Genomic DNA, 8,963 nt, shown 5'->3' with positions numbered 1-8,963 from the left:
GCCTGGAATACAGAGAGTTCAAGGCTAGCTTCCCCTCCCCCAAATTATCAAGAATTTCAGTGACACTAGAGCATTCAGTTCTTCTAAGCACGGTGCCTGTAACTGCACAGGTCATGCACTGGCCGGGCACCACCTTTCACTGGCCCCCAGGTCCTGGGAAGAACCAGGGGCGCTTCCTCCGGGAGGTGTGAACACAAAAGACCCTGCAGAAGATGGTCCAGCAGGTCTTCTCCAGGTTGCTGACTGTCACATCTCCTTTCTTCCTTAGATGAGAGACAGGGCAGGATTTCCTGTCTAGTGGGAGTCAGGGTAGGATGACTGTAGGGTTTCCAGGAACCAGAGTGAACAATAAGCATGACAAAGAGCTCCAAAGATGGAGTCAGGGCTGTTGACAACTGACTGTCCTTCACTGCGGCTTCCCCACTGGTGGAGGGTTCAGAAGTCAGGAAAGGGAAGAGGAGCAAGTAATTGCCCACAATCCTGAATAATAGAAGCTTTAGGTTTGACCAGTGACACCCTATTTTTGTGTATTGCCCTTAGGCACAGCTTTCAATGGGGGAACCTAAACTTTCACCCACATTTCATCCCTAGAGGCCAGACTGGAAAGACATACAGCCAGAGACAGAATTCTCCTGACAGTGATGTGAAAAGCCAGGAGCTGTGCTCACCAGGCAGGCCTGAAGCCCCTTCACAGCCACGGTCACACTGCAATCCCTGCAGGCAGGCTGGCCGTGGTCACACTGACGGCCCATCCCAGCCGTGGTCACAGACAGGTTAGCACATTCCTCTTGCCACTGAGCTCCGGCACAAGGCCTTCAGATGCCCTTGTTTGACTCAAGAGTGATCTCTGCTTAGATCTTCAGAGCCCTCCAGGGGTTCCCAACTACTAAGTCACAGCCAGGGTGTTTCTTCCTGCAGGTTCACAGTCTACAGGGGAGGCTGAGACTCCCACCGTACCCCCACTTTAGGAAGGGAGTTGTTTGTCTGCTTGTTCAAGACAAGATAGCTTACAGATCAGGCTGGCCTTAAACTCACTACAAAGCTTAGGGTGACCTTGAACTCCTGGTGCTCCTGTCTCCACTTCCTGCATGCTGGGATCCTCACGTGAGCCACCCCCTGGCTTTAGAACTGTGTGAGGAAGTGTCCCTGCTTGCACAGAGCGCAGAAGCCCCCATGCAGCATTCTGAGAGCAGAAGAGCATGGTGCAGTACTCTAACCGCATTTTAAAATCAGTGTGGTGTGGGGCCACAACAAACACAGCACCTAGGAGAATGATTCAGCCTGTGCCTGGCATTATCCTCAAAACCACAGAAACAAGGGAAGGGCGGAGAGAGAGGGGGAGAGGGGAACAGGGGAGAGAGAGGAAGGGAGAGAGGGGAGAGAGAAAGGAGAGAGAGGAAGAGAGGGGGGAGAGGAGGAGAGGGGGGAAGAGAGAGGGAGAGGAAGGGGAGAGAGAGGGAGAGAGGGAGAGGGGGAAGAAAGGGGGAGAGGGAGACAGGGAAAAAGAGAGAGGGAGGGGGAAGAGAGGAGAGAGAGAGAAGGGAGAGAGAGGGAGAGGAGAGAAAGTCAGAGACAGACAGAGAGATCTAGAGATAGAATACTCTCATGGCTCAGCAGTCCTACCTCTGAATGAAAAAAAAAAAAGTCTATTTAAAATCTTGAATGTCACTGGACATGGTGCCAGGTAGATCAATTTAAGTTCCAGGCCAGACTGGGCTACATAGTGAGACTCTGTATATATATATGTATGTATACCTTGAATGTCTGGAAAAGTCTAAAAAAGCAAAGATACACTATAGACAAAAATCGCCTATAACCCTCCCATTGCCCAGAGACAAATTCCAACATATGCCTTCCTACACACTGAGCACAATGTGTGTCTATCTATCCGTTGGTTTATCTATAATTTATGTTAATTCCATCTCAGAGCCGGGTGTGGTGGCGCATGCCTTTAATCTGAGCTTTGGGGAGGCAGAGGTTGGTGGCTCTCCAGAAGTTTGAGGCCAGCCTACATATCTAGCTCCAGGCAAGCCAGAGTTACATGGTGAGACCTATCTCAAAACCAACAACAACAACCAAAGCTCCAGTTACACACACCACTTTTGAACGGGTATAAGTACTCCCCAAAACCTACAATATGATTTTCTGGGTTTGGTTTTGTTCTGTTGTTTTATTTCTCGAGACAGGGTTTCTCTGTGTAGCCCTGGCTGTCCTGGAACTCATTTTGTAGACCAGGCTGGCCTAGAACTCAGAGATCCTGCCTCCTGAGTCCTGGGATTAAAGGTGTGCACCATCACTGCCTGACAATGTGATTTTTTTTTTAAGACAACGTATCCCTACATAGCCCAGTCTGACTCAAATCCCCCTGGTTTTCTTGCCTCAGTCTCCCAAGGCTGGGACTACAGGTGTGGGTCTGACACCTGGCTAATATGATTCTAATGGCTTCATGGTAGCGATCATATGAACACAATAGTAAGCCAGTCTTCAGTTTCTGAGCATTTAGGTTGATTATAATTTCTTGATTTTTTTTTTTTAACAGCATACGCATCCTCATGGCATGCCATTATCTGTGTCATTTCCTTACACTTGCTTTCAGACCCTCTGGAGGCCAGTGGTGCCTCTCCTGCTACCCCAGTGGCCCAGTTCTGTCTTCACATGTCACCCCGCACTCTGTTCCTTGTAGGGTTTGGAAGGCCCCCAGATTTCCCCTTCCTCGACTTTGTCTGTTTTTGACTCTTGCAGGTGTTGGCAAGCAAAGTAAAACAGGAACCTGAGTCTTCACTGGTTTGTTTCGTAGACTCAAAGAAAATCTTGCTATTGCTGGAAAAAGGCCTGCACATTGCCTCCTGCAGCCCTGCACTTCATGAAGCCAAAGAACGAAGACTCAGGGCAGGACACAGGGCAGTATTCCTTCATTTTGATGGACAGGTGGTACAGACATTGAACGCGGTCCCTCACCCTGGGGAGCTGAGATCACAAATTCTCCAGTTCATTGTACCAACTGCCAGGTTCCAGAATAGCTGTGGGGTCAGGTAGGGACATGTCTGGACACAGCCTCAGTGACAACCGACCCACTGGTCCTCACGATCAGGGGAGCCAGTGATAGTCTCTCTAGGGCCTTGGCCCTGGCTCTTCTTCTAGGGTCATCTCAGAAAGCTGGGACACAGTCCAGCAGTTTGTGAGTCTGTGCTCGTCCAGAGAGGCAGATGGGACTCGGATCTGGTGTGTGAAAGAGATGGAGTGGTCAGAAGAGACCCTGCCTTCACTAAGCACCTACTGTGTGCAGCCTGATGGCCAGCATCTAAGGATCCAGATAATAACTTCAGGAAAAAGGCAGCAGCCTGTGGTGAGGTTGTGGACCTGGGTACCACTCCAAAATGATCCATATTAGCTGTGTGAACCTGGGTTCATTAACCTCTCAGAAGCCAGCAGTTTTCACAGGAAGGCCGCCCTCACCTCCCTCCAGCCTTTCTCCTTCCTTCCTTCCCTCCCCGGATAGCAAACTCAAATATGCCTTCTACACCCGCCTCAATTGTCTTATGTTTCTTTTTCAAAAGTTAACACTTCTTGTAAATTGCCTCTCAAAGCCAGATGTAGTGGCACACACCTTCAGTCCCAGAACTGGGGAAATAGAGGCAGGAGGATCTCTGAGTTCAAGGCCAGCCTGGTCTACAGAGCAAGTTCCAGGACAGCCAGGGCTACCCAGAGAAACCGTGTCTTAAAGAAACAAAAATAGAACACATTGCCTCTTAAATAAAAATAACAACAGCGGAGCAAAGAGACATGTGCCTGTAATCCCAGCGCTTAGAGGAAGGTCATTTGGGTTTATAGGGAGTTGGGGGCCGGCCTGTGATACGTGAGACCCCCCCATCTCAAAAAATAAAAATAAAATATACACGAGACTGAAAGGCGGCTCAGTTGGTATCAGGCCTGCTGTGCAGACATGAGCACCTGAGTTCAGATCTCCAGCACCCACATAAAAACTGTGTCCAGTGGATCTGTAACCCCTGGTGCTTGGGGGACAAGCAGATCCCTAGGGTTTGTTGGCTGACTAGTGGGTGAGTTCCAGGATCATTTAGAGATCCTATTTAAAAACAAAATAGGCGGAGAGGAGCCAAGGACAACAGCCCCGGCCTCCGCATGCACAGATAAACACAGGCATCCTCGTGAACAGCTGTACATATATCCATGTGATGTGTCCATACACACCCACATCAGAAATAACACATATATCATAAAAAACACTGAAATAACCCCACTGCCTGCCCACGAGACAGAAGAATAGGGCCGGTAGGTGCAGCACAGTGGTAGAGAATGTGCTTAGCGCTGTGGTTGGATCTCAAGCTTAAAAAAAAAAAAAATTGCAGCCGGGCATGGTGGGGCACTCCTTTGATCCCAGCACTTGGGGGTGGGGGGCAGAGGCAGGTGGATCGTTGTGAGTTCGAGGCCAGCCTGGTCTACAAAGAGAGTCCGGGGTCCAGGACAGCCGAGAAACCCTGTCTCAAAATAAGAGAGAGAGAGAGGGAGGAAGAGAGACTACCAAGGCACCTTAAGCCCAGCCCCATTCCCCACCTCCGCTCACTATTCCAAGGTTAGCCTTTATCACTCCCTTACACTTTATTGAACCCACATCTATGGACCTCTAAACGTTTTATGGATGTTACCCTATCACACGTAAGCTGCTATTTTGCTGTTATTGTTACGGATTGAACTGTGACCCTCCAAGCAGGTATGGTAGGAGTCCTAACCCAGGTACTTCAGCGTGTGACCTTATTGAAAGACAAGGTACTTGGAAAGGTACGCAAGTTGAAACGAGGTCATTGGGATGGGCCCTAATCCAATATGGCTGGAGTCCCTAGCAAAGCAGGAAATGCGGACATGGAGAACCTTGTGAAGTCTAGAGTGGGGCTGCCAGAAGCCACACCCTCCTGAGGGGCCTTCCCAGGTGGCATGGCTGACCCCTGGGAAGCAGGGTCCTGGCCCTCAGCCTCCAGAACTGTTGGGTGACAGTCAATGGGTGATGTGCTGTGTCAATTCATTGTCATCCCTCATTTAACAGTGTTCTGCCCTTGAAACTGGCTTGAAGTGAAGCTGAGGTGATTCATTTTCCATGCCAGATCCCATTATGATACACCGCAACTTATCCATTTGACCTTGAAAAGTCACGGGGCTTGATTACAGGGTTTTTCAATTATTCATATCTGTGTACTCCAGGCGGGGCTGCTGCCTCCGCCACGTTTCCCTGCAGTTCTTTGTTTTCATGGGGAAAGGAGTGGTCCTGTCTCTTGTCCCAGTATACCCTGTGTGCTCAAGTGCCTCTGGGGTAAACAGGGCAATCGCAAGTCCTAAGTGGGTGGAAGCAGCCAGGACAACCACACTTGGCAGGATAACTTAATGGCTCTCCTGAGGGAGTGGAGCTGACAGCTGGGACAGGCGCTAGTGTCCCCTTCTGCCCTGCATTCTCCTGGATACTGGACTAACCTCCTGGTTTTTTTTTTTTGTTTTTTTGGGTTTTTTTTTGTTTTTTTGTTTTGTTTGCCAGGCTGACAAGCGGCATCCATGTGTGCTTTCCTGGTTTCAATGAGGTGGATCTCCCTTGCACATTTCCTGGCCACACCTGTTCTGTTTACACAAGACACCCACTCACATCTCCCTTGTCCCTTTCTTATTTCTAGGCATTCTTTATATAAGCTGAGCTTTCATTTCCTGCACTGGCTTCAGGCTTCACACGAGTGTCATAGCTGTCCTTATACACGGCTTTTTTTTTTTTTTTTTTCTATTTATGGTGTCCTTTCATGAATACAAAAGCTTCTTTCCCCCCCTTAAATAGACTTCCTTCCCTCCTCCTCTTCTGCAGTTAAAGGTTCCTAGCAAAATTGAAAGAAGGTACAAAGAGTCCTGAGCTACCTTCTGGAGGAATCCTCCATGCTCCTTGAAGCATTCTCTGGCTGGGAGACAGAGCTTAGGCAAGGCTTGGCTGGGAGCCAGCTCTCCTGGCCTGGAATCCTGGCCATAAGTCTCTGGGAGAGGCTCAGGGGAGGCCAAGCAGGCCAAAGGGGCTTGAAGAAATACTTGGAAGGGGCAGGATCTCCGCTGTAGAGGTGGTCTCACAGGTGTGTGCACGGAATGCCAAAGCTGATTTTAAAACTCGAATTGGACAACCTTTTTAAAATGTGTGCAAAGTCATGTATGTGTGCGTACGTGTATGGTGGCTGCCTACAGAGATCACAAGATCAAGTCGGGGTGAAAATTTTCAACTTCTTCTCCTTTTTTTTTTAATTTAATTTAATTTTTTATTTTTTGGCTCTCAAGATAGGTTTCTCTTTGTAGCCCTGGTTGTCCTGGAACTTGCTCCATAGACCAGGCTGGCCTCAAACTCACAGAGATCCGCCTACCTCTGTCTCCTGAGTGCTGGGAGTAAAGGCGTCCCTTTACTGCCTGGCTTATTTTTCTTTCTTTCTTTTTTTAATATTGCGAGTGTGTGCACGGTGTGCCCTGAGAGGGTGGCAGCGGCATGCTCTCAGAAGTCAGTGTTAGCCGTGAGAGTCACAAGGAGAAAAGACCAGACCCACAGCAGTCCAATTAAAGCAGGCTGTATTTTAGGGTGCACCCTGGACCAGCCAGCTGGCCGTCTCACCCTGGTTGGGATTTGAGAGAACAGCCCCTGCTGGCCTCTTCGAGCCCTTTTTATAGAAGAGATAAGGCGTTCACAGCGGCGAGAGAGGCGGCAGTTACACACTGTGCAAGGATACAATGAAAGGGCAGGGACAGGGATAAGGATATATACCATATGAAAGGGAGCGCAAGTTTAGTGTAGGTTCAAAAACTTGTTCTGCGGTTCACGTCCGACAAAGAAACAGGAACTTATTTTTAATTACAAATAGAGGCCTTAACTTGTAAAGTTTAACACAGGACAAAGAGAAGACTTATTCTTCAATAACAAGCATGTGGTTCTCCTCCTGCCTTGGGGGCTGTCTCCCACCAGCCCACGAAGGTGGGAGGGGCAGGAGTGGAGGCGCAGAGCTCGAAAAGCCTACAGAGCACAACGGATATCAGACACTCCCAGAACCACTTCAGGGAGCTAGTTCAACTTTAATTCCAGAGAACAGAAGCTATATACCCCTGGGAGGGGGGGCTCCAAAAATATGTATACATAATTGGTTAAAACTAGGCATTTCAGGGATGCTTGATTTGTATTTAAACAGCACACTCTTGTCACATGAACAGAAACACGGTACCTAATTATCCTATAGGCGCAGGGAGGGGAGAGCTAGCAGGGAGCTGTGTCAAAGGCCGTATATCAAATGTGGTTAGGGGCTTCTGTGTCTAGAGACACTCTCCAGATGAAGTCAGGCAGAGAGCAGGAGGCCCTGCTGGGGAGAGAGAGTCCTGCACCTTAAGCCAAACTCAGAATGGCTATCCAGACTGGGACTGCAGCCCCAAACAGCAGGGCCCTTCCAACACAGACAGACACCTTAATCTACGCAGGACAAACAGGAACTTAGAACTGTCTTAACTGCAAATAGAACCCTTAACCCACAAATCCTGGTTTGGTCTCCCATTAACTTGGAAAGCATATTGTTCCTGGTCAAATTGGACAATCTTTTTGTTGTTGTTGTTGTTGGGTTTTTGCTGTTGTTGTTGTGTTTTGGTGTCAGGGTTTCTCTGTGTAGCTTTGGCTGCACTGGACTAACTTTGTAGACCAGGCTGGCCTCAAATTCACAGCAATCTGCCTGCCTCTCTGCCTGCCAGGGTTCTCGGATTACAGGCCTGCGTCACTGTGCCCTGTTTGGACAATCTTCTTCAAATGTGTTTTTTTTTTTCATTATTGCATGGGTGCACACGTGTGTGGCGTGTACATGTGTATGCATGTGTGTGTGTGATGGATGCCTATAGAGATCAAAGGTGGAAGGCAGAGTGTCTTCTCCAACTTCTCATTATCATTATCATTATTATTATCATTATTATTATTATTATTATTATCATTATCATTATTATTATTATTTGTTTTTTTTCAAGACAGGGTTTCTCTGTGTAGCTCTGGTTGTCCCGGAACTTACTCTGTAGACCAGGCTGGCCTCCAGCTCAAATCTGCCTGCCTCTGCCTCCCGAGTGCTGGGATTAAGGCTGTGTGCCACCACGCCTTGCAAGAAATTTTTTTTATCAATACTGTAGCTTTCATTTCCTTGTTATCAGTATTGTAGTCTTATTTTCAGGGTAGAGGATTTGCTTAGTACAAATGAGGCCCTGGAGTCTACCCCCAGGACAGAAAGAAAGAGAAAGGAAGGATTAAGAAAGAATGAAAGACATAAAAAGACTAGGACAGCAAAAGCAAGATTATCCCAGAGTCACTTGTGTGGCATAAACCAAGCACAGGCCCTGGTGAAATGTCTTCCGACTGGGTCTTGGAGAACATGGAGATTGAAGGTTGTGCCCTGCCTCCATCCTGAGAATATTCAAATTATACCGGTTAGTCATTCCCCCCCCCCCCCCCCAGACAGTTTCATTCTACATGGAACTCACAGCAATCCTCTCGTCTCAGCTCCCGACAGAGGTTGGCATTACAAGTGTGGGCCGCCACACCTGGCTTTCTCAACTTTCTTACCTGCTGTGAGAATTCAATGCCATAAACTGTGGGAATGTAATGTCGTGTAACAGATAAAGCAAACATCTGACACAGTTACTCATTCCAGTCTTCGCCTCCTCCATGAATTAGGGAAACAGTTACGCCCCAGCCTGCCTTCACCCTAGGCGACTGTGGGGGATCAAGTGTGTCTGGGAGAGATGAAAATCCAGGCCCGAATCTCAGCTCCTCAGATCTGCCGAACACATGACTGTGTGCTGGCGAAGCCAGGCCTGCCTGTGCACACTGCTCTGGGAGCCTGAGCAGGGAAGCAAATCCACTTTGAGTTTTTCTTTTCTTCTTCTTCTTCTTCTTCTTCTTCTTCTTCTTCTTCTTCTTC

Source organism: Psammomys obesus, unplaced genomic scaffold, assembly GCF_907164565.1.
Source record: "Psammomys obesus unplaced genomic scaffold, mPsaObe1.curated_primary_1811, whole genome shotgun sequence".
NCBI lineage: Eukaryota > Metazoa > Chordata > Mammalia > Rodentia > Muridae > Psammomys > Psammomys obesus.
Note: the sequence above shows the minus strand (reverse complement) of the source record.